This window comes from Gallus gallus, chromosome 13 (genome assembly GCF_016699485.2).
Source record: "Gallus gallus isolate bGalGal1 chromosome 13, bGalGal1.mat.broiler.GRCg7b, whole genome shotgun sequence".
Taxonomy (NCBI): domain Eukaryota; kingdom Metazoa; phylum Chordata; class Aves; order Galliformes; family Phasianidae; genus Gallus; species Gallus gallus.
In genome coordinates this window covers 3,791,918-3,818,760 of record NC_052544.1, presented here as the reverse complement: position 1 = coordinate 3,818,760, position 26,843 = coordinate 3,791,918, and the positions used below count along the sequence as shown (strand labels likewise).

The 26,843-nt window shown below is 36.6% G+C and overlaps 1 protein-coding gene across 2 annotated transcripts in view; it reads right to left on the bottom strand.

The window, feature by feature from the left end:
• SLIT3 (slit guidance ligand 3) overlaps window positions 1–26,303 on the bottom strand; it is a 526,297-nt gene extending 499,994 nt beyond the window's left edge. Inside the window, exon 1 of one of the 2 annotated variants that reach the window (XM_040646811.1) lies at window positions 26,285–26,303. The gene's annotated coding sequence lies outside the window, so the exon portion shown is untranslated. Of the gene's footprint in view, window positions 1–7,286; window positions 7,306–26,284 lie in introns of those variants that run through there. The other variant, XM_040646810.1, reaches the window with a different exon arrangement.
• Between the last annotated feature and the right edge of the window lie 540 nt (window positions 26,304–26,843).

Genomic DNA, 26,843 nt, shown 5'->3' with positions numbered 1-26,843 from the left:
AGCTGACGGAGCTGGGATTATTTCCTCTGGAGAAGAGGAGGCTCAGGGCAAACCTTACAGCTCTCCACAAATACCTGAAGGTATCTCTCGCTACCTGTGGTGAGATGGAGGTTGGCCTCTTCTCCCATATAGCTAGCAATAGGATGAGGGAATGGCCTCAAATTGCCATCTTCAAGGGGAAATTCAGGTTGGACGTTAGGAAATACTGCTTCTCCAAAACAGTGGTCAAGAGCTGGAACAGGCTGCCTCAGGAGGTGGTAAAGTCACTGACTCTGGAGGTGTTCAGGAAACATTTAGATATTGTCCCGAGGGACGACATGGTTTAGTGGAAACTATTGGTGACAGGTAGACAGTTGGACTGGATGATCTTGGAGGTCTTTTCCAACCTTGCTGATTCTATGATTTCAACCAATTTCTTGAATGCGGCAGATGTTGAGATTTAAAGTTACTCATTCCTTTCGGTGTTAAGAGTTAGGCTCCATAATTTCTAAACTGTACTGCTAGTTTCACAGAATTACTTCCTACAATAGCATTTTTTAAAGCTCCAACTCCAATATAAAATGTTTCTACAACTACACCATTTTTCACAGTTTTTTTTTTTTTTCCTTCAATTGTCAGACTTATATTGCAATAGATAAACAAAGTTTCAGTGCTGGATATTTTGTGAAAGCCTAAAAATACAACAAAGTAATATACAGATGCTGTTTTAGTTGTAAAGAGGAAAGGGGAAGCAGCCATTTGCTGCCACCGCAGATGAAAAGGAGGTAGGTTATGAGAACTAGACCATCTCTCCCTGTACATCTCACAGAGAAGTTTCAGTTATGCAAACATAACAGAAGCAGTTAATAACATTTCATTTTTACTGCAGTTATCTTCAGAAACTAACTCCATTGAAGATTAATTAATTTGTAGTGCAAAAATATAAACCTTTGCCTTGTAAAACAAAGATACCTGATCTAGTCAATGGCACGTTCTGGAACATGTACTTGTATATTCCACACAAATGTTTAATAAAGGTTAAAAAGACTTTAAGAAATAATAATAATCACATGGTAAGATGAGTGAACTGTCAATTTTCAGATAAAAAAGCAACTAATGGAGCAAGTAGGATAATTTCAATTATCCAACTGCTATCTTTCTGTAATGTTATCTGTCTACATTTTATTCTGCTCAGTAGTTAAGGGAAAATAAGAACTTCAGTTTTCAAAACCATGATTCTTTAGCATTTTAAATCCAACTATAATATCTAATGGACAAAGTTCATAGCATTTTCTTTTCATTTCTGAAAAGATAACTTTGCAATTATAGAAGAATGTTGAAGCATCAGGAATTTTTAATATAGTGACTTTCAAAATAAAACCAAAAATAAGCAAAAATCTCTGTCTTACTTTTCCCCAAGTTAATGACTGGAGTAATGCAAGCCCATTCTTCCACATGCAAAATCTCAGATCTCTTTTTATCACTCACAGTTTCATCAGAAACAGAAAACTCTTGTAATTGAGTAAATCAACATTTTATAATAAGCCAATACCCAGGGTGTCAGAGATGTCAGCTGCTATGGGAAAATCCATTCAAATGTTAATCTGTCCATCCAGTTGTTGACAGTTTTTAGGTCAGTTCTTATTTTAATTTCAATAGGAGCTCCACAATAGCATGAGATTGATTCTAGATAAAAACTTAAATAAGAGAAATTAGATGCTTTAACAGGTGTATTATTTGTTTTTCTCACTGTCATCACCGGATAAATCCTTGGACTGTTATCTGCTGAAAGATTCTCATTAATCTAAAACCATGATCACTTTCTTCACATAGCCCAAGTCAACATGTTTCATCTTGCAACGGAACTAAGTGTGCTCCAATTACAGCCAGTTAAAGGAGTGGCAAATTAAATAAATCTGTTTGGTTTTCATCAGTTTTCAGAGATTTCAGTTAATTAAATTACTGATTATCAGAATGAACAAGAACTCCTAAGGCTAAGATTTTATGCGAGTCATCACACTTTTAATCCAGTAAGCAAAGAGCTGTGGGGCCTACACATTGTTCCAACTAGGAAGATAATGGAGTCTGGCATCTTTGATGCCACCTTCTTTGTTTATAATTATAGTGCACTATTGTATTTCCCTAAACATAGCAGAAATCAAAAAGGGCAATCTTTATTTATAGTTCCAAACCACTTCTAATAAGATATTGAACCAGAAAACTCTTATTTTTGGCAGTAAGGAGTGCTGTAAGGGTGGAGATGGAAAGTTACACTGAAAAGCTTTGCTTGAGGTGTGATTTTGGGTTGCTGGATCCATCCTGGGGGCCCCTCTCTGCAGCGGTTTTTCCTGTTAATCTTACATCTCTTCTGTTGACGTGGTACCTCCCAGAAGGAATGTCCTTAAGGGGTCCACTGTTGCAGTTATATTCTCTTCATTGAAGCATTTGAGTTCAGTTTTTTTTTCAGGGAGAGACATGCTAACTGCTTCGTGATTTGTTCCACACAAATGTGTACAAAACCCTAAAGTACCAGTTTCCCTCACGCTCAATGGCAATAACAATTCATGTAAGACTTTTTTTTAAACATCCACAGAAGTTTATACCTAAAGTTCCTGTTGTTCTAAGTTCTAGCATGTTGTACAGATCCTAGGGAAAGGTATACAATTTCATTGGTATTGTTCAGACAAGAGAGAACCTAAGCAAGCAGTCACTTTCAAAAAGAAGTAAGCCAAGGAGCCATACATCTAAACTAGCTAAACAGCCTGATTCATTTCCTAGAAATGTAATTACCATAAAATCAATACAGTGAGAACATGTTAAACATTCCTCTCAAGCACAAATGAGTGATGGCTTCAGTAGGATCATCAAAATAAGTATGTAGAACAAAAGGCAGAGCTTTTCTACCTTTCCACCCACTATCCGCTCCCTCAAAAAACAAAACAAAACAAAGCAACCCCACAACACTACAGGTGGGAAGAAGTAGGTCAACCCTGTCAATTCCTTGAACTACTGAGGTGAATAAATCTCTATTACATATCTGCAATCGGTTTAATAAAAACTGATCTGCAAAGGAAAACATCCAATCTCTCAAGGATGGTGGCCATCTAGCAGTTAATACTACTTATCGTGACTACTTGCCTGACCAAAAAGGATAATATGCTGTAACTGTTGGAGTTAAAGAGCTGTTCAAAGCATTTGAGAAATAAATGAATGCTTAACACACGTGACTTTTCTAACTTGAGCCAGGGCCACTTCAGTCATGTTACACCACTGCACAAGCAACATATGGACAAAAAGCAACCATCTGATTTTTTGTTCTAGAGAAAAATTTGCACTTTATATTGCTTTAAAGATTCAATTTTTTTAGTAATTATTTGCTCAAAGTCAGAAAACTTGGCATCATATGAAACAAAAATTATATAGGATACAACATAATTTTCAGTATATTTGTTTGGCAAATTAAGTTTAACAACCTCTTATTGGCATCATGTGAGAGCACTATTTCTGTGGAGAAAACAAATCATTATGGTCAAGTTGCTTATCTCTCCTGTAATAAGCACCATTTTCTTGTTTTTATTGGCAAAAACAGAGGATTAGCTTTCTCCTCGCTGAATGAAGAATAACTGTAAAGAAATAAGCAAAAAATTCAAGTGCTGAGTACATCCCAGAGCACTATCACCACTGCAAGTATAAGTCTAAAGTGACTAGGAATTGGTGTAGTACTAAAATAAAAATAAAAAAAAGGAAAGTAAATAATAAAGAAGAAAAAAATACTCAGAAGATCCAGAAGTGATTCTACTCCAATACCAGTGTGTTTTTCATCAGTTTCTTTGTAACAGTTTCCTTTGCATCAGCCTTCATTCTGTACCTTCAGAGTGAACCAGCTTCATATGTTTTAAACCAAAGCACAGAAAACAACTGTTTTCCATTAAAAACTTGATTATGACTCTTAGTTTCAACCCCAGCAGCTTCAGTAGGGTTAATTTTGAGCTGATTGGAAATGGCTCTTATCTAAGATGTGGCAGCTTCTGAACTTTTCTCACAGAGGCCATCCCTGAACAAGTGCAGAATCCTAAAAAAGTGACAATGTTAGAAGATGCGTGTTTTTCCTTGGCAATGCCAATGATTTACAGCTCACAGCACTGTGTCAGGGTAAACCAAGCAACCAAGGCTCAACTGTATCAGTCACACATACAGCCAAGAAGAAACTAATGCAAGCAGAAGTCAAGCCATTTTACAGGGCAAGCAGCAGATTCTCCTGGGAGGGAGCAGGAGGAAGAACTGAAAGAGGCAGCTGTTCTGCAGCAGGACCATCATTAGAACAGGAGGGACCTCTTGTCATGAAAGGATCAGACTTCTCAAGCAACTCTTGCGTATATTGAGGCCCTGCTTCACAAGACATAGCTGAATGTTGCCTGCTGAAAGGAAGAACAACTGCTTTTCCCTTTTGCTTCCACATTATCTTCACTTTTTTTTTTTAATTTTAATTTCCCTTTAAACTGCTCATCTCAACACACAAAAGCATTCTTTCACCATATCTTCTCCTCCAACTCTTTGGAGGAGGCAGAGTGTAGGAACAGTATGGTGCAGCTTACCTGTCTCTCAGTGTGAAACCATTACACATTCAAAGATTAAGATACTACACTTCAAACAAAAAAATGCATTTCCTAATTTAACACAAATCAGAGAGGAAGTTACATCACAGAACTCAAAATGGAAGAGCTGTATTTACTGGACTATAACTTTAATTCATCACTGGTTTGCTAATGAGTGTTTATTTTAGTTCCTGTAAAAAATATAACCAAGAAACAATGAAATAAAACCTGTTGATCCAATAGACTATCTACCTTTTAGTTATTAAAAAAATCCATATACCCATAGTGCTTAAATTACAGGTAATTTCTGTATTTTCAGTTTTTTTTTTTTTTTACTGAGCAGTGAATTAGTAAGTTCCTAAAGAATTTGAATGGTTATTCAGTTTTATTTATGGCACAATTCTTATAGATAAAAAAAATCTTTAAATACAAGGAGCCAACAGCTAGAAAACTTAGTCAACAAATACTTGCTTTCCAAAATTGCTACGCAGTAGAAAGCAAGGTATAAAATTTTACTTCTTGCATTTGCTTTTGTCCTAAGTAGGGCAGACTTTTATTAGCATTTCACCTAGTCATCTGCCATAGTAAATAGTACATGGTGCATTCCAGCCCAAGACAGATAATGATCAGAGGCACTGTTTTCTGCTATGGTTCATGCTAGAAGAATGATCCATGGTTCTGAAGAGAATGTTTCATATACATGAAAATTGTGAAGCATAAAGCAGACAAGTCCATTCGGACCACAGTTCAGTCTGGCACACTGCGGAATAATTCAGAGAGTGATCCCTTCCTGCCAACCTCCTGTGCTAAGATTGCTCCAGGCAGCTCAATTGATCTTGTGACAGAGAGCCTGATGTGATCTGTCCTGGAAGCTACTACTTCTCACTTGTCTAGACATTCCCACTAAGTACACAAAACTAAGTCTCAGAAAGCTATGTACATATGAGGTCAAGGCTTGATGTGACACGAAGTAGCCAAATCATGTCTTCCAAGTATTCCACAAATCAAAATGTTACTTAATGCCTGGTCAAGACAGAAAGATTGATTGCTGTCAGTGTTTCCAGTTACTACTGGAGTCAAAAATTAAATGGGATCCCAAAAGCTGCCACTGCAGTGTAAAGAATTCTCATACGTATTAGAGCCTTTCAAGAAAGTAAATTGCGAAGGGAAGCAATCACCTCATCACTTCAGTTCTATATCTTCTGATTTACTTTAAGGCTTATTAGGGAGACCTTTTAAGTATTTGGGAAACTTCATGTTTGTGTGGGTTTAATTTCTATCAAGCAAACATTAAGACTATTTGTAAACTTAATGTTTCTATGTCCAATCTCTATTTGTATTTGTTTCTACAGCATTTTTCCTCCCAGTGTTTATTTCTACATTGACACACCAAGGGAAGGTCTACTTCTGACACACTTGCCAAAACAAATTGTTATGTGCACAAGTTCGTTTCATCAGAACTTCAACACATTAACAGCTTACTCTATTACATATAAGTGTATATCAAGGTTACAAAAGCTGATGGTGGAGATGGGGGTGGTGAGAATAAGGTACATGTTGAGGCAAGAAAGATTAAAGAAAAATATTTATCTGAATTGCAAATTCCTCTTAACAATGCAGCTGAAAAATTACACCCTAAATTTTCTTTTGTCCCAAAGTAAGTTCAACTCTCAATTAAGTCATGTTTACAAATAATTTGGGATCAGTCTTCCACTCCTGGAAACAACCAACAAGAAGTTTAAAGTGGAATACTTCTTTTGGCAGGAGGGAGACAGGTGGTTAAAAACTGAAGAGTAGAACTAAAACAATTAGCTATTAACTATCCCAAGATGGTCTATCAAGTGGGAAGTAAAATATACAGCAGTTTCAGATAATGTAGTTTGATATATTAGATAACATCAATCCATGACAAAACTCTTCACAAAGTCCAGCTAACTGTGCACAAGTACTTTTATGATTATTCTGCAGATATGGATTTGGAGACTAAAACTAACTAAGCAGTTAACTAAATGTTAACTAAAACAAATGAAAAAATTAGCTCAGCACCTTACATTTGAAATTCAGATCTTGTATCATATAACAAATAGTCTGGATTGTCTGATTTAACTGGTATTTTGCAAAAACTTCATAATAAAGGATAACTATCAAAAAACAGTTCCTGGAAAATCCCGATTTGAGGTAGCCCATGCTTTACAATTCTTGATCATGGTCAACAAGTTCTGCACAGTAAAGATGGCAGGCACATGTCAGCTACACTATTTTGAAATACATTTCTTGAGTAACGTAGTAATGCAATGTCATTAAGACTCTCACTCTAAGACCAGTGTTACCAGTGTTGTCTTAAGGTTCCTATTCCTAGGTAGGAACTGTCCTCAAAGCAAACTTGTCCACATTCTGTTATTCACACTAGCATGCCAGGATTTAAAAAAAAAAAAAAAAAAAAAGCTCAGCAACACATCAGACAAGAGGCTATAAGCACTGCTCCCTACCACCCATGACTGAACTTTCTCTTTCAAATTAGAAATCTACCTCTTTATAAGAAAAGCAATAAAGATGATTCATTGGCTTATGTTTAACAAAGTGTCTGGATAAAACAATTTTATTTAGAAATATGGTTTAACTTTAGATCAAAGTAACTCTACAATTTTATTAAAGCAACTTAGTTATAATCATTTGGCTGATAGGATTCATTATACACCACCAGTGACTCACCCTCCTCCTCAGTGCCAGGGGTGCTGTGCAGACACGCTGCAAGAAGAGTCCAATCCACCTAATATAAACATAGTTTTTGTCATGACTCAGTCATAGGTAATTAAGCCACAACACTCATTTTATATGTATATCCAGTGCAGGAAAACTTGGCAGAACTAAAAAAAGTCTTGCAAATATCAGAGCAAACTTAAAAAAAGCTGACCAGTATAGCTGAAGGAAGGTTATGTAAAATAAAAATTCTAATGAAACTAGGCACAAAACTGAGTTTAAATGAAATTCATTTTTCTTTAGTTATTTTCCCAACATTGAAGACAACCAACAGATTATAGATATATATAAAATTCATTCATCCTGTGTCTGGACCCCAAAAGTCATACTGAAGGATGTTCAAATGTTGTCTAGACTAAATCATCTCATAATGTTAAGTTTATTTGTGGGTAGTTTATATCCATGCGATACAGAATTTTTTCCCTTCTTCACTCATTTCCCTAAAGTACTTGAAGACATTAGCCAGTGCCCTCACTGATCATGCTTCAGTTTACTCTGATTAAAAAACGAAAAAGCAATAACAAGCTTTTGGGTTGGTTAACTTGCCTACAATATACACCTAGGGATAGCAAAGAGAAAGCATATGTGAAGCGTAACGGATTTGAGATTTTGAACAGAATCAAAGAAGTAAGACATTAACGAAACCAACCACTTGTAGCACTTCCACCCTTTAAAAAAAGAAAAAGAAAGCCCTCCCATCCTGGTTTTCTCAGTACAAATAAACAAGGATAATGGGTGGGTTGAAGTCAGGGCACTGAATTCGTAAAGCTGAAAGAAAAAAAAGGAGACTTCTGTAGTGCCATCACACCTGTGAAAGAGAATTACTTTGCTTAATCTCTACAGTCCTTGGGGGTTCTCTCATTAACCCTAGCATGAGAACAAAATTTTGCAAGGAACTGTAAGATCAGCATTAATTATGGTGTTGTACAGGACATCAATAATTCATATCTGATAATATCCAGTGAAAATACGTGTCCTTATTTTCTTTCCCTCGTTTCTCAACTGTCTGCTGTTTCTTATAATATATTCCTTTCTTATGCTCAAGTTACTGACTTTTAACACCACAAGATTTTAACTTATTATCTCAACAGCAAGCCTTTAAAGTTTCAATCTATGTTGACCTCCTCCATCATGCTAATGAATCTCACCTGTTAAGAAAGCTATACATAGTCTTGAAAACATTCAGACTCAGCTGCTAGTAGGTTGGGTAGTAGCAAGATTTCAAGCTTACTGTACAGATATTAAATAGATGAAGAGAACTTGTTGCTCCTTTGTGGAGTTTAATATTTGTAAAAGAACTAAAGATATCTGATTCATTGCCTGAAACAGAGAAACTCTGGAAAAAACTTAGATGGATTACACTACTCTACATAAACTTGAACAAGCTGTCCTTAAAGATCTTGTCACATTGGCACATACTTAAGAGGACACACAATGTGCTGAACTATTTCTTCATCCGATTGCCTATTTTTAACTACGTTCTTCATGTACAAATCCACTCTTGATAAACAAGTACAAAACAAAAAAGCTTGCCTTGAATAAACACGATCAGCAGACATACAGTTTTAAAGTAATTACACTGAGGTACATGAAGTGTATCTTGATATTTAGATGCATGTGCCCAGTTTGGAATAATAGAAATTGGAGAACTGATGAGAAATTCCTTGTACAGCTCTGAAACAAAGGACTTGTTATCAGGTTTGCACAATTCCCACTACTCTCTATGATGATGTTATTTTTAGTCCTCATTTTTTCCCCACCTTCCTATCACCAGGATCCCTCTTCATATTCCAACTGCTCCTAAAAATCACTGCTTCGTGTCACTGTCCTGTCCGTAGATATGGCATGAATTTTGCACGTGATGAAAGGTTCAGTCTTACACAACCTAACTGGGAGCTACCAACTCTAATGGACTCTAACTGTAACTCTATTGTTTCACAGATATGCAAAGGCAAATGGATTTGAACCCCCCGCTAACAGTAAAGGAAAACTGTATGAAAATTCAGGAGATGACAAACATAGTTGCATATTCACAACACAGGCAAATTCTTTAACATTTCATAAGCATTAGAACACCTCTGTATTGTGTTTGTGACCCCAATTTCACTTGCTATGAGTAAAGAATCTGAAAGAAAAGAATTAGAAAAACTCCCCCTAGCCCCTAGAGAATGAAGTCACCGGATCTCAGGCATTGAAAAAACAATAATTTATCTTGCCCAATCAAAATTAGGCAAGAGAAAGCAGCAAACAGCATAACTACTGTTATCTATCAGGCCTTTGAAACCAAAGTTCAGAGGCACAAAAGACCTTATGTCTCCAGCTTGCCTTTTTGTACTCTACACAACTGTTCTGTATAATGATACGACTTATGTTGGAAGGGACCTCAAGGATCATCAAGCTCCAACCCCCCTGCCACACACAGAGCCACCAACCTCCATATCTAGTACTAGACCAGGCTGCCCAGGACCCCGTCCAACCTGGCCTTGAACACCTCCAGGGACAGGGCATCCACAGCCTCTCTGGGCAGCCACGTCATCACATATTGATCACATGTAAAAATGATCAGAAAGCAAGAATACTATTTAAAAACAAGAGAAGCAGAACTTGCCAGAACTGCTAAATATCTCCTTTGAACAGTTACAAGTGGTCTAACATTATAATTTCATTAAGTGACAAAACTTGGTAATTATAACAGCATAAACTGTGACTTGTTAACTAGTACACCATTTTTTGTGAATTTCACTTGAAAGAAAAAAGTTACGTGGTAAAAAAAAAAATCACAGAGAAGCACAGAATGTAGGGCAAGCATAAGGGATATTTGCTGATGCATCACCAGCAATTATTTAAGTAGTACTAATTCAATCTTAGCTTTCCTCTAAAAATACTGTCAGTTATTTGGTATCCCACATGAATATACATACATATATACATACCTATACAAACAATTAGAAAGAATTTTTCTTCTAGCAATGTCTCCTTCACATTTTCTACGCTAACAGCTTCTCCACAACTACACATACTTGCAAACAAGACAGCTACTGAAAGAGCCGTCATGAACACTTTTATTCAGTTCAGGATATGGTAAATGAACTGCTTGATCAATTATCACACCTTAATTTTGCAATGCCAGCTTTTCAGTAACTTAGCAGCATATTACTGAGTACTGCTTTCAGAATCTTGAAGAAGCAATTTTTTTCCAGAGGATAGTATTATGACTTCATTGCTGGAAGATTAGCTTTCATTGTCTACAAGTTACTGGCAGAATTTCATTGAACAGAAGCTAAAAGATAAGCTTTCAGCAGAATTTTCCACTTAAGCACATATTCATATCTTAACCTGTCTTTGTCTTAGAAATTGCAGCTTGTCTGATATTCATCTGCCAGCACTTCTAGTATGGATAGCTCAAAAAAAAAAAAAAAAATCCACCACATTAAGGGCTCAAATAACTGAAAACCCCTAGGCAAAAAACTTCAACCCCTTAATATCTACACCAGATCTATATCAGACTCAGTAAAGGATACCAGAAATAATGAAGTGAACTGTCAAGAACAGAGAGCTAGTCCTATCAGGTCAAATCAGGACTGCTGTATCCTTAGAAAACATGAAATGTTCCTGGCATGAAGATTAACAAGTCCTGGGCACAGAATTATAGTGGTTGGAAGGGAGCTCTGGAGATCATGGAGTCCAACTCCCTGCTAAAGCAGGTTCACTGGAGTTGGTTGCAGAGGAAAGCATCCAAGAGGGCTTTGAATACCTTCAGAGAAGGAAAGTCTACAACCTCTCCAGGCAGCTTGTTCCAGTGGTCTGTCATTCTCAGAGTTAAGAAGTTCTTTCTCATGTTTGTATGGATCTTCTTCTATTCCAGTTTGTGTCTGTTGCCCCTTGGCGTGTTGCTGCCACTGAAAAGAGCCTGGCCCCATCCTCTTGAAATTTAGATATTTCTAAGTGTTGATAAGATCCCCCCTCAGTTCTTCTTATCTCCAGGCTAAACAATTCCAGGTCTTTTAGCCCTTCCTCATCAGAGAGATGCTCCAGGCCCATGATCATCCTTGTAACTCTCCACTGGACTTCCTCTAGTAGTCCCCTGTCTTTCCTGAAAACTAAGGAGTCCAAAACTGATGTATTTACACAGCCCAGGAACAGCTACACAGAAATAATGCCAGTCATCATCGTATACTAGTTATTCACCCTGAATACGAGAAATACAGCTGAATCAGGCTGGCTCTATTTCCTCTAGTCCAGGAAACTAAGCTGATCCTGAACCAGCACAGACACTACTATAGCAGACTGATATATTAGAACAACTCTGGGACAGTTAGGATGTATTTCATGCTAACAGCTATAAAGACTAACAGTTTTTTTGTTTTTTTTTTTAACTCCTTGAAGTTGTGTTTTAATGTTAAAAAAAATCCCCCCCAAAAATTGAAATGTTTATTCTAGTATCAGAAGTAAGCAGCTGAGACAATAAACCCGTTAGCTAAGGTATGACACAGATACCTTCATCTGTAGATGACAATCTACAGACAATCCATTCATCATTCTATCAGTCAAACAATGTTTTCCTGTTCTAGTTACTTTTGGAGTGGCCCTTATATTTATGTGAGTATACAATCTGCTATGAACTTGAAATGCTCAGAAGGCTATTTCAATTCAGCCATATGTTATTAACAATGCTCACAGTAGTGTTTCACATTAGTTTTCAGTCCCAGTGGCTACTTAACCCTTTAACAAGACTAGAAAGTTACTTCACACTTGCTGCAACAGGGGAAAAAAAAAAAAAAAAAACACACACACAAAAAAATTCTGTATGTACCAGGAACTTGATTATCAGCTTAATCATACACTGTGTGTCACATGAACACATTTAGGAAGGTGTTCAGGTGTTCAGTCCTGCAACAACTAAGACGGATGAGGCACCTTGAAGATACGGCCATAGGGAGAATAACTAGGGTACAACTAAATACTTATTTCTTAATACATACATGGGAGAACTTCCTAGACACAGTCTCCTCATGATGAAAGTTCATATACTACCACATTAGATAATCTAAAAATCACTGTTTTTGCTCTACTGAGTCATTAACAATCAGAGAAACTGGTTGTTTTTGGCAAGGATCTTCTATATTTTTAAATGTCAAGACAAATTAACATGATCTGTACAGACAGGGGAAATACTGCAAGTGGCCCTCAAATCATTAGTTATTGGAAGGCTTAAGGGAGAGCGCTCCAAAGGTACAAAGATTACTTCTTCCACTGTGTCCATGTCTTCATCACCAAGAAGACACAAAGACAAAACCATATTTCTTTTAATGGTATTTGTTCTGAGCTTCAGATCTCCATTAAGGATGTTTTATATTAAAATAAAATCTATGTATGTACAAGTTAAATATTCTGCTGGGAATTATTGGCTCTAACATGCTCAAACACACTTGACTAAAATCATTTGTGGAAGAAATAAAATTCTTAGGTGCAGCAACTCTACAGAAAAGCTCTTCTAAAAGGAAAATGCTGGGGGTATGTGAACTTTGACAACTGCTTTGCAAAAAGGAGGTAATGCCCTACACAGACTAAAGCAATGTCTTCCACAGATTGATTGAAAACTCCTAATTATGGTTTTGTTGGATAACTTGAAAAACTTGAGATTTAATTTTTTTTTTTCATTTACAAGAAATGCATTAAGCAACTCCAGTGTATAGAAACTTAAGTCAGTTCATTATTTTCTTCTACTTTGCTTACTTATCCTGATACATCAGGAAACATTCCAAACTTTCAGCGTTTACAATATGGAATCAATAATTCTAGCTTCAAGCAGCATCGCCCCCTAGAGAAAACCCATTGTACACTTCGACATAGTTAACCAAGGCATAAAAACCTCATAATAGCTTTCAAGCCTAACAATTCATACAAACATATGTAGCAATGATATAACTATTATAGCTGTCCAAAACAAATGTTTCCGTCAAAAGTGACCAGGCAATACCATAAAACTAAGACAATTCTTAAGTCAGAACAGTAAAAACCTCACAAACAACAAACAGCTAAATAACTTTTTATCTTAGTTCTAAACCTTTGCTTTCCAAGTCCAGTTGCCTTCTTTAGGCAAAACTGTGTGGCATTTCATCACTCTGCCTTGTTCATTCTGAACACTATTACGTTCAGTATCGTTGCTAATCAACTTATTGCCAAGAGCTTTCCCAATAATGTATATGTTGTACAGATCAGGCCCCATCATCCAGCTACATATGAAGGCAAGATGTAAGAAAGTTTTTTTAGGAAGTGTATCTCTTGCTGTAAGATCTCCTTGTAGAAGGCAAAAAAGAAAAGTTACGTGACACCACTATCTCTCTACAGTGAAAACCAGAGTACAGACAGTAATCAACATTTTATCACTGATACTGAAACTAAATCGTTCACGGACCTCAGGAAAGCAGTTAACAAAGAAATAATCACGATTGCTTTAGAGAGCGTACCCAGAAAGAGATGTTCGGAATCTGTAACAAATACTAAAAACGATTTCATTATTTATTGGTTAATACCACAGATGGCAAACTGCTTGATATGTTTCTATTAATTTTACTACCACTCTTCCTCTTCCTACAATTTTTCCATTTATCACAGATGTTCTCATTACTTCAGAAAACAAACTCAACTTGAAACTCTGGATTTTCCTTTGCAACATACAACTATACAAGCAATACGAAAAAGACACACTTGATTATTTCCTGTATATTACAGAAAATTCAAACTGTATGAGTCTAAAATACTGTGGGTACACTTTACCCATTCAATAGCGGGTTCAAGTAATTAGTTTTAGGAAATACAACTGTTTGCAAGTATTTGCATTTTTTAGCTAACCATTTTGGTGGGTGGCCAATTTGGTGAGCAAATATAATCAGAAGTGGTTAATGCCTTAACATGAAAAACTTTAACATGATTCCCTTCAGAAAACAGCTGTGTCAAATCTCCCCAGATTAATAAGAAAACTATAGGTGAGCTGCCTAAAAATCTGTATTCATTATCCAAGATATTTTGTGACTAAGAATAGGTTCAACCACAAACTTTTCGTAAGCAGTGTGGCCTTATTATATATGTAGTTAATGCTGGTATAGGCACATGAATTTTATAAATCCTTCAGTGGCTTAGACAAGACAGATAGTAAATTGCTATCTGCTGTGAGGACTCCAAAGGCCCCATTTACATACACTACTAGACAGACACTCACTCAGACAGCAATTCTTATTGTTAGAAACCTTAACATTTAGTAAATATATATAATTGGTCAGCTTTAGATTTGGGCAAGGGTGCAGTTCGCACTTTAGGCCGCTAGGTGGCAACTATGAGCCCTATCTAGTAAATCTTCGTCTCCTGCTTCACTGGTGAAATTTTAGGGAAATTTTTCCACGGACGTCAGATTCTCCTAGAATTCACAAGAAGTTTATACAAGGACAGGAAAATTTTGCTCCCAGAATTGATCCTTAAACTGATCTCTCTCTAAATGGAGTCTTAGAGTCTAAATATTTATAGCAAGATAGATTTAAAAGATGTATTTAAAATAGATTTTAAATAGATTTAAAATACACATTTAGTAGTCAGATCTTATAGGGAAAAGAAAATTAAACTGATCAGTTAATATTGTATTTAAATATGATTTAGAGTTAACTCAATTACTTTAGGACCAAATTTTTGCTTGTTTGCTCCTGTCATACCAAAACTAAGTTCTTTTATATCTCAGGATATAACCAGGCTCTATTGCAAAGTTACACTCCACTTGCTAGAACTGATTCTTTATAGCCCAGCAACAAACGATTAGTTAGATAGCATTTGGGAAAATTCATGAACTTGACAAGGTAAATAGTTAAAGAGTAACAAGTAGAACTTTTGCCTGCATATAATTTAAAGCAGAAATTGTTTAAACTATTTACTGACTGAATTTGGCACATAACTTATACCCCAACACACAAAAGCATATTTTCACCTGTTAGTGCAGTAAATGAAAAAATAAATTATACAAACCTCATTGTGACAGTAGATTGCCACTGAAAGAAAGTGAATGTAATATTTTGAATTTTAGTTGGTCAAAGAAGTCAAAAGGGTCTTCAGTACAAATATGGGTTTGAGAAACATAATTGCTTAAAGGTGCCATCTGGTTTAATTTTCACTCAAAACAGGTTACAACCCATGAATCAGTGGAATTATCTCATCTACAACTATTTGACAATAGCTATGAAGCATATTATTAAAGACAACATTTTCCAGATGAAACAGTCCACTAATTAGGCATAAAAAGTGCTTTTTAACTCCTTTTTCAGAAAAGACTGCTGTGAGAAAAGACAACAAAAAGGGCACCATCTGCTAATAATCCAATTAAAGAATTTCAAAGCAACAGCTAAAAAACCTAGCTGTTAGAGATTTATTTTTCAATTATACCACATAGAGGTCCACATTCTTTGTAATTACATTCTAGTTTGAAAACTACAATTCACATGACCAGGGAGAAATCACATCATGGGGATAACACACAAAAAATGAGGTTTTCCCATTTTTATCTCCCATATCTGAAATGGTTTTACCACTTTCTTCTCACAAATTCCCTAACACTATATAACAGTAAAACAAGTCTAGGAACACCTTGAGCAGAATATTCTCAGGAATGGTGTAGGATATGCCATCGCTTTCCTCTTCCTTTATGGTCAATATTATTATTAGACGCACAAACATGCTGACAACTTGCCCACTGTGACTGAATGCTTTTGTATTTAGGAAGCAATTGCTGCTCAGCATTCAAGCTTATTTCAATAGAGACAGGAATTTGGCTAGCCTTATTTAGATAGGTCAGGCACTTATCAATGACAAAACTCACTGGCTCTTGCTGGCCTCTTGCTGAAGAAGCCAAATTCAAGATAACCAAAAAGAAACATGTTTGGAGAGGTCCTCAGACCATACTGACAGCTTTAGGAAAAACAGTCTTCCCCTAACTACTGGAGAGACACAAATGAAATGACCCTCATAAGTTCTCATAACACATACATGGATGACCATAAAGGATTCAAGGAATATCCTAAAGAATTACGGCATGCTTCATCTAATACCACTGTAACACTGTTACATGAATAGATAGGGTGAGTCAGTTAATACGGTCACACTTGACGCAGAACATAACATTCCATGTAAAAATGCCCAGGGATAAAAAGCAACCTGACTTGATAAGAAATGTATGAACCTAGCTCTTTTAGCGCTTATTCTGCTTTCCAATAGTCCTATGCATCTTTCCAAATCTGCCTCGCAAAATGCTTAAATAACTCTGCTAATGACCTATGCATACAGATAACTTCATAGAAAATAGTTTAAAATATAGCACGGATATTTTTACTTTATTTCCTGAAATCAAAAGATCAGTTTCTGCCGTTCAGTGAATATGTTATGCTTGACTGCAAAAGGAGGGCATACAGATAGAGAGAAAAAGTGCCCATCACATCAGTTTGACTACTCCTCTCCTACCATTTAATTAACTTCTTTCACAACTGATTCTTTTTAACAATATTAATAAGGTTTAATAAAATAAGATCTCACTTGGCAGACAGCCGCCATTTTATAACATGCAGCTCAAAGGAAAAAAATCTTTCTGAACATTTTAATTTGATTCTTATTCATCTCATTTGTTGGGAAAATGAAATGGTACTAAAGTATTTTATTACTGTACTATCTCTATATTCAGTATATGATGAGCAAATATGACATCACGTATCACATAATAACTGATATTACTTTCAGATTTATACTTCTACTTTCCATAACTAAATCAGAGTGGGCAGAGAAATACAGCACACAAATATGTGACAAAGACATTTCAACTGGAGGTAAAGAATTAAAAACAAATGATAAAAGAAATAGTGGCTCAATGCTACTGGTCACAAAATGGTGTCTTTTGTCTACTTAAAATAATTGCCTTGCTTGCACTTTTAGTATTGATAGGTGTTTTAAACTCAGATATTTGGGAAAGTCTGATCAAAGTATAAAGTTATACGGGAGTTTTAATTTAATATTAGTTGCTAGAACGATATCACTTTCTATAGAATAGACAGTGAATTACAGACTGATTGAAAACAGCTGGGCAGCTGATGACTATTTCCATGTTCGCTAGGAAGTATTTCACTTTCTATTGTGGAAATGACTGTGTGAACACATCAGACCAACTCACGCTTTATACAGTTTAAGCACATAATTTCCCAGGTTGTTTATGAAGTTACAGCATGCCACATTCTGATCATTGTAAGTACTGTCCCAAATGTCTATAGTCCAAACTAGATCTCAGTTATTCCAAATAATTTTCTCTTCCAAACTCTGTTAATGCAACAAAAAATTCTGTAACTGAATAAAAAGCCAAACAGTATAGCATATTATAAATGGTAATTTAAATACAAATTCTTCTCTTGCTCATTCTCAACTATAGACTAATTGTTAATAATCTAAATGCCTTTTACAAGAATGCTGTATTAAATTTGAGATAAATGTCCTCGATGGACCTACTCCCAAGGGAAAAAGAAGTTTCTAATAATGCTAGTCTATCCACCACTAATGGCTGCCTTCCACATTGTACTTATTTAATTTCCTTCACCCACCTGCAGTTCCAGAAACAAGATGCCTAAATGCAAAGACAAAGGTGGAGGCAGGTCTGAGAGCTAATATGAGTTCCATGGTCTAGGTTAGCTGCACATAACAGGGTAAAGATCAGAAAACAGCAAATTGCCTAGCAAACAAGACATGTCATGAGTATACTGAATGCTAGATCTTCAGGACTTCTGAGGAGAGGCAGGTGCTCAACATATAACCACTTAACACCACATACTTGAAGATGTCAGCCAAAAATATTCAACCCAATGTGCTCAAATTCATTTTACCTCATATTCTGCTGGAAGGAGTACAAATTACATAATCTTTTGCCAGTTTTATGCCTAAAAATTAAACACATTTGATTCTATTCCCCCAAAGGAAAAGTAAGAGTAAAGCAACTACCATTACAAGGGTATATATCAAGTCAGCATAAGCATTCTCAAATAAAATAAAACCTGTGGTAAACAACTGAGTCAGTGGATGATTCCTCCTACTCCTCCCATCACATGTAAAGTTTGCCTAAAGAAAAGCCTTAATTGGAGCTTGCATTCTAGAAGTGACTGCCAAAACACTGCGCTAGAAGGGTGTGGTTTTTCAAAAAAAATAATTTTAAAGTACTTCCTGCAAATGACCTGAGATCGAGCAATCTGTTAAATTTAAGGTAGGACGTAAGTGACACTTGAAAGTTTGCTTCAGGGTTAAGCAGATAACATTATTCTTCTATTTGGTAGGGCATTGCACTTGGCACTGGGCATTGATGCAACAGGATCTAAGTGGGAACAATATATCAAATCTTCACTTGGTCTGTTTCAGACGAGGTTGTCTGACCTCAGAGAATAGTATTTTAGGATTGAGCAAACCTCTAAAGAAATATGTTAGAGCTCAATTTCATAGGAGATGCATACTAAAGACTCGAGGTCTGGAAATAATAATGCTTCAAATCTTTGGTTTTTATTACATTGCTTTTTAGTTCAGAAGACAGTAATACTTGACATCACTGAACAAACCTCAAAGCAACAAGTGCATAATTTACCAAGAAGAAATCTTTGCTATGAAAGTGTTTCTGAAACAATAAAAAGGTAGTAATTATTTAATACAGGGTGTATATTTTCCCTCTCATACTCCTCTTTACTGCACTCTTGCAATTCAAAAAACCAGATCACATTAGTCTGAGAAGATCAAACTTTGGAATAAGTCAGTTGCAAATAAATTTATGTCAGACTACCCAACTAAACAGTGAAAAGTATATACATCTATATATCTGCTTTGTGGCTGAAGTTTCCTTTAGATTCAGAGTTACAGAAGTCTTCTGTGTTAATAATTACTTTTGAATATTAAGAAAGTTCTGGATAGAAGATCAGCTAGGGTCAAATACTGAAAATGTGCAAAGACTTGTTAGAATGGATAATGACAAGAAAGTGTTTAAGATTTTAAAAAGGACAAATTACAATAGGAATGTAGATTTTGCAGAGAGCAAAAAGGTTGACAACGTGCTGAAAGTAATGACAGAAAGAGGAAATTGGACACCTTACAGGAAATTACACACAGCAAGATAAAAGGTGCAGTCAGCCTAATATATGGTACAACTATGTTATATACTGATGCTACCAAACAAATGTACCTTTATGCCAAGTAAACTGTCATATACTTCAGTAGGCACTTTAGGGCTAATCATACTTGTTGAAAAACTTAAAGCAAAAATCTATCAGCTTTCATGAGAAGTAAAGACCTCAAGAAAACATAATATTAAAAGAACAAGTGTACAGTCCTTCACCTGGGGAGGAATAACAGTATGCACCAGTACAGGTTAGGAGATGGCCTGCTGGGAATGAGCTCTGAAGAGAACTTGGGGGTCTTGGTTGTTAACAGCAGCAGGAGCCAGCAGCGTGCCCTTGTGGCCAAGAGGGCTAATGGTATACTAGGGAACATCAAGAAGAGAGCAGCCAGCAGAGCAAGGGAGGTGATCCACCTCCTCTACTCTGCCCTGATGAGGCCATATCTGGAATATGGTGTCCAGTTCTGGGCTCTCAAGTTCAGAAAACTCTGATCTTTTAGAGTCCAGCAGGGCCACAAGGGGTCCACAAGGATGACTAGGGGCCTGGAGCATATCCTGTAGGAGGAAAGGCTGAGAAAACTGGGACTCTTCAGTCTGGAGAGGAAGAGGCTGAGAGGGGATCTCACAACTGTTTATAAATATCCAAGTACAGAAGTCAAGTTGATGGAGCAGATTGTTTTTGGTCACATGCAGCAAAAGAACAAGGGGCAGAAACTGGAACACAGGAACTTACATACTAACACAAGGAGGAACTTCTTTGTTGCGTAAGTGACAATGCACTGGAACAGGCTGCCCAGAGAATACGTGGAGTCTCTTTCTCTGGAGATATTCAAGACCTGCCTGGATGCTTTCCTATGCAACCTACTGTAGGCAATCTGCTTTAGCAGGGTGGTTGGACTCAATGACCTCCAGTGGTCCCTTCCAGCCCCTACAATTCTGTGATTCCATAACGTGGCATTTTAAATGAGAATATTGCTGAGTTTTTTTTATCCTAGATATTGAAAGTAAACTCATGTTGTGTTCTTCATTTCCCATTTTGACAGTATTTGCAGCAGTTATTTCCAATTATAACAATAAACCTCTACATGGAGCAAAAGGATTATTTTAAAACAACCTGTGTTCAACAGTTTGAATCAAGCAAGCATCCTATACCAGATATCTAATACCCTTCTACTTCCAGAATAGAAGGAAAAATCTCACTAGATAATATGTTACATTGGTCAGACAGAAAGAAAAGTTTAAGACAGACCAGTTGTACCATTCTAGACTACAGTAAAACTACACCCTATTTATTTGGCTGGAGCCATCAAAATTTGATATGGAACTTAGTTTTAATATAAGTGGCTTACTTAGAGAACATTCTGCTAATGAATAATCAGTTTTCAAATATTCTGTTAAAACTTGAATACAGTTATTATAATTATTATTTTTTTTTTTTACTCCACAGATTCCTGCTTTTACAGGAAAAAGTTAAGAGCTTACCTTTTCAAAATTCTGAACCACCTGTAGTTCTATACAGCTGAAGTTCATACCAACTTTATTTAAAGGGTCTGGTCTATGGAGAAATTTACGCATATAAAAGCCTGGTTCTACTCTGGTTAACTTAGACTCTCTTCCACATCTGTTTGCTCTTTGAATGAGTGAGCATATTGGAATGGCAAAACTTAACTGTAAACAAATCTCTTCAACTGATAAGATGCGGTTCAGTTTCATAAAAGCTCCAGCCTCACAGGAGGAAGTAATTTTCTGCTACACTACACTGAATGTTACATTACTCAACTCACACAAAATACTTGCATATAATGGCTCAGGGAAGTTATTCTGCACATCTTGGATTAACAGAGAATACAGACCCTGTATGGAAGAGCTTTGATCTTCTGTTGTTGAAGTCTGTATTCACTCAAAACATTTTTAGAATATAAAAATCAAAGGAAAGTTTTCCAATAAGTTAATATGGAATTATTTAATACCATGTGGACTGCATTCTTCTGAATTCCCACAAGTCTTTTAATTAAGTCTAAATGATAAAGCGGTGAAGGTACAACTTAAAAAGGCATTAGCCAGAAAGACTTATCTTTGCAATTAGTCATTTATTCAGAAAAAAAAGGAGTCATTACAATTACCTAGAAAATGACAATGTTATGCTTATCACTTCAGGCCAGATTAGTGTTAATTTAACTAATTTCAGTGAAGCTATAGAAATGTTTTTAGTAGTATCGTTGAAGCAGCAGGCAGGCAGGGAAAGGGGAAAAAAAAAATGACAAAACCTTTCAGTTGCATCACTGACTTATACTGGATTAAATTGCTCACAGAATCACAGCACTAGCATTTGTACTTTCCACACCTTATCTACTGACTACAGACAACTACAGCCACAGCAGGCAGACCAGTAAAAAGAGAAAGATTATAAGGAATCATAATATCAATACACAGGAAATGGAGGGTCGTGAATTTTGTTGTTTATGCAAATCACATGGCTTTGTATCTGCAATTGTTGGCATCTAAAAGGATCCAAAAAAGAAAAAAGAAAATAATCAAAAAACAACTCTATGGACAGATGGAACATGTTGGCTGCTGATCAGAGAACATGAATACAATCCAAATTGCTTTTATCACACATTTATTCCTAAGTATATATACTCAAAATGCAGGCTTAAAGACAGTTATGGTAATGAAGCTAAGGAGTTTTGAAAGGAAGTACACAAGATTAATGGAGATAACTGTAATTGATGGAACAGAATTAAATGGTTTTAAGACATGGTACCAGTTCTACTAATTCGCACTGTCACAGAATCATAGGATCACCAAGGTTGGAAAAAACCTCCAAGATTATCTAGACCAACCATCCACCTACCACCGGTAGTTTCCCACAAAACCATTTCACTTAGTACAACATCTAAACATTTTTTTGACACCTCCAGGGACGGTGACTACACCACTTTCCAACGCCTGACCGCTCTTCCGGAGAAGTAGTATTTCCTAATGTCCAACCTGAACCTCCCCTTGGAGATAGCCACTTAAGGCCATTCCCTCTCATCCTATTGTTAGTTGCATGGGTGAAGAGGCCAACCTCCATCTCACCACAACCTTTTGTGGAAAGGTCTCCCTTAGTCTCCTCTTCTCCAGAGGAAATAATTGCAGTTCCTTGGGATTTGCTGCTCCCCATAAGACTTGTGCTCCAGACCCCTCATCAGCTTCACTGTCCTTCTCTGGACATGCTCCAGGGCCTCCATGTCTCTCTTGTAGTGAGGGAACCAAACCTGAACCCAAGGTGCAGGCTCACCAGAGATGAGTACAGGGATATGGTCACCTCCCTTCTTCTGCTGGCTGTACTATTTCTGATACAAGCCAGGATGCCATTGGCCTTCTTGGCTACCTTGGTACACTGCTAGCTCATGTTTAGCTGAGTACTGGCCAACTCCCAGGTTCATTTTTTCCACCGTCTTTCAGCCACTACCTCAAGCTTGTAGCATTGCCTGGGTTTGCTGTGGACAAAGATCAGGACCTGGTACCTAGTCTTGTTGAACTTCATCCCACTGGCCTCAGTCATATTTTCATAGCTGAGAACAAATAGCATTTTCTCCTTGAAGTTCAAAATATGCCAAACCTCGCTGAAATCTGAGGAAAATGCATCTGTTTCAGCATCTAGCACAAACAAAATACTTGGTAGAAAAACAGTGGCACATTTGATGCATCCTACATAATTACTTCTGTTTCTGTATTAAACTGTATAAGATTTCACGTCACAATTCCTTTGTGTTACCAAATAAGATACATTTTTAACTTATCAGGAAAAGAAAAGATTTAACTTCATTTCCATCTCTAGGCTGTCTATGCAGGATTTTATTAAGAGAAACTTTCATTCTACAAAACTGAGCAGCACAATAGCACACAGACAGAATGCACTATTTCCACTGTTCAACCTTGAATAATTGAAAGGAATAAAAATAAATGTAAAGGCAAAACACAAACTTGACATAAAACCAGTTAAATAGTCCCAAACACGTGACAAATAATAAGGTACTACAACATACTAAAAATTTTTACGTAGATAGGCTGAGTGCAAACCTTGTTATGAACGGAATATATGCAAAAATATTAATGATAAAATATAAATATTAATGATAAAATATAACTAAGTTTTCAGCAGACAGTGAAACAGAGTGGTAATCACATTCTACTGTAGATTAGTCATGTAAAAAATGGAGATGGGTAAGCTTCAGTTTAGGAGTCTGGCTTGCAATAGGATCATGTCCCACTATTTGTTACACAGACTCTAGTCTCCTAGTAAAGTATTATATATTGAGCATATCAGATCAGAGGATATAGAGAATATATACAGTTCTTCAGTATTTTAACTGAAATGCCTTGCCTGTAACCATTATAACCATACTGCCTTTTCACAGTCCCTTTGTGCTTAAAGTCATGCTTATGACAGGAGTCAAACTCTAATTGTTTACTTTATCATGGTATCGAAAAATAAGAATTAAAAAATTGAGCTTTGTGCTTGGAGAAAGACAGTGACATCCAGTGGTACATTACTTAATCAGTAGCATACTTTTAAATAGCTGGTTTTGGAAATATTTGTTTAGTCCTATTAAATATCATAATTTAAACCAAATCTAGATCCCAGCTGCTGAAGCCAGTGCACACAATATAAAACAGGTCCCAAGACATTATATAGTAATTTAGCATACCACAGGAAAAAAAAAAAAAACCCATATCAACAGGCTTATTGCAATCTTGGTATTGCTATTCTTCAATACTACTATTGTGCAAAACAAATAAAAATGTTAACACTAAGTATAGAGCATTTGACTGCAAAGTCTTGACAGAAGTTATCTGTATTCCCTTGCTACTATCTGTATTCCCTTGCTACTATCAAGAAGTGCCTATTTAACGAAACATACATAACAGTATTTGATAATTCCTGCTTTAAACTTCATGTGTATGTATTATATGAAAAAATATATGAATATATGAATTGTTTTGCTACACAAAATATCCTACCTGATAAAGAGCACAGGATAACACATATGAATCACTACATTAAGTGAATCAAACAGAAAAAAAGAACAACTGATCTGAGTTATGTTTTTAGCTTCCTTGTCATTGGTGTCTCTCAGAGGACACAGTGCTCTTTAACACCCTCATCCACTACATCAGCAGCAGGATCAAGTGCACCCTCAGCAACTTTGTGGAGGATGCCAAGCTGTGTGGTGTGTGTGGTTGACACACTCAAAGGACAGGATGCCATCCAGAGAGACCTACACAGGCTGAGCAGTGGGACAGGGTCAGTTTCATGTGGTTCAACAAAGCCAAGTGCAGGATCTTGCACCTGGGTCAAGGAAACCTCTGCTATCAGTACAAGCTGGGGGGATATAATGATAGAGCACAGCCCTGTTGAAAAGGACTTAGGGGTATTGGTGGATGGTAAGCTGGACATAAGCCAGCAATGTGCCCCCACAACCCACAGAGTCAACTGTATCTTGGGCTGCAACACAGCACGCCAATGGGCAGGGAGGGGATCTGTCCCTCTGGCTCTGAGCTGAGACACCTCACCTGGAGTACTGCATCCAGATGTGGAGCACTCAACACAGAAGAGATGTGGACTTGTGGGAGCACATCCAGAGTAGGATCACAAAAATGATCCAAAGGATGAAACACCTCTCCTGTGAGGACAGGCTGAGAGCTGGGGCTGTACAACCTAGAGAAGAGAAAGCCGCGGGGAGATCCGAAAGCAGCCTGTCAGTATCTAAAGCGGCTGTAAAAAGGAAGGGGACAGACTCTTTAGGGGAGTCTGCTGTTACAGGACAAAGGGAAATGGTTTCAGACTAAAGGAGGAGAGATTTAGAAGTTTTTACAAAAAGGATGGTGAGGCACTGGCATAGGTTGCCCAGAGAGATGGTGGATGCCCCATACCTGGAGACACTCAAGATCAGGCTGCACAGGGCTCTGAGCACCTGATGTAACATAGGTGTCCCTGTTCATTGCAGGAGAGTTGAACTAGGTGACCTTTAAGGACCCTTCCAACTCAATGATTCTATTATTACTGAGAACATTTCCAGATAAACTACTGTTTTACTTCACACTGAATTCCATCACACACAACTTCAACTATATGTATATATACACACATATACATAATATCAATACTTTAGCATGATATTGTAATTGCTATATAGAGATATTGTCTTTCTAAAGAGGTATATTTGAACCTAAAAAACAATATGAAAGATGAATTTGCCTAAGCTGGAATAGGATATCTAGACTAATTTAACAGTAACACTGTAACCAAAGCAAATGCACTGCTTCAGGTTACACTATATGATCACTTTTCTACTTGTGACAACTTCATTTATCAACGTAATTTGGGTAAAAACATTTATGGTATTGCTAAAGATACTACAATTACAAACAAAAAGCAGAAAAATTGGTTACAATTCACCTTCATTAATACCTTCTGTGAAATTTTGCACTCAAAACTTAAGCAGTTCTTATATACTGAGATACAGCACAAATATTTAACACTGATTTACGATTCAATTATTTTTAGAACTTAAAATTGAAACCAGTCTCTAAGCTGTGAATTTGCAATTAAAGCTATCAATTATTGTAATTACATAGCAAATAAAAATGGGAACTAGAAATGTCAAAACACATTATCAGGTTATGGTATGTGGGTACGCAAAGAACATATTCAGGTGGTTAGACCAAGCAATTCTAAAGGAGAAATCCAACACTCCCTGGATCAGAGAACAAACAAACAAAAAAATTTACTAACCTTTTCCAGAGGTTTTAGATAACATTATGACTGCTTGATGCCTAGATTTCTACAGGTCAAGTAATTTGCAGCCTCCCAGTCATAGAATGAAGTTATTTGTTTGTTGTCATTGATGATACAGTTGTAAACTGGAAAGCAGGCAGGCAGCTGAAAAAAGAAAATCAGTTACTGCATGAAGTAACTAAAAGCTCCTTGAATCTAGAAGTGTTTCAGTCGGATAACTCTAATTCTGCCTTTTAGCTGGGAGGTATCATATACTGCCAGTTTAATGAACTTTCAAAAAAATTAGTTTTTGTCCAATTCCTATAGTTTCACATCACATTATATGCCCCTAAACTCAGAGTAAGCCTGCTTGACCGTAAACAATATAAAAATTTATCCATTCACTTCACTGCAAACTGGCTAACTATTTAAACTATTTAACTACTTACTTTTCAAAAAGGAAAGGTACAGGGATTAGCACTGATGATCAAGGATTTACATTGACCAAAAAAAAAAAAAAAAAGCGTTTTATAGTAGTTTTATAGTAGGCCTGAAATGGGCTTCAGGTGAGAGCTAA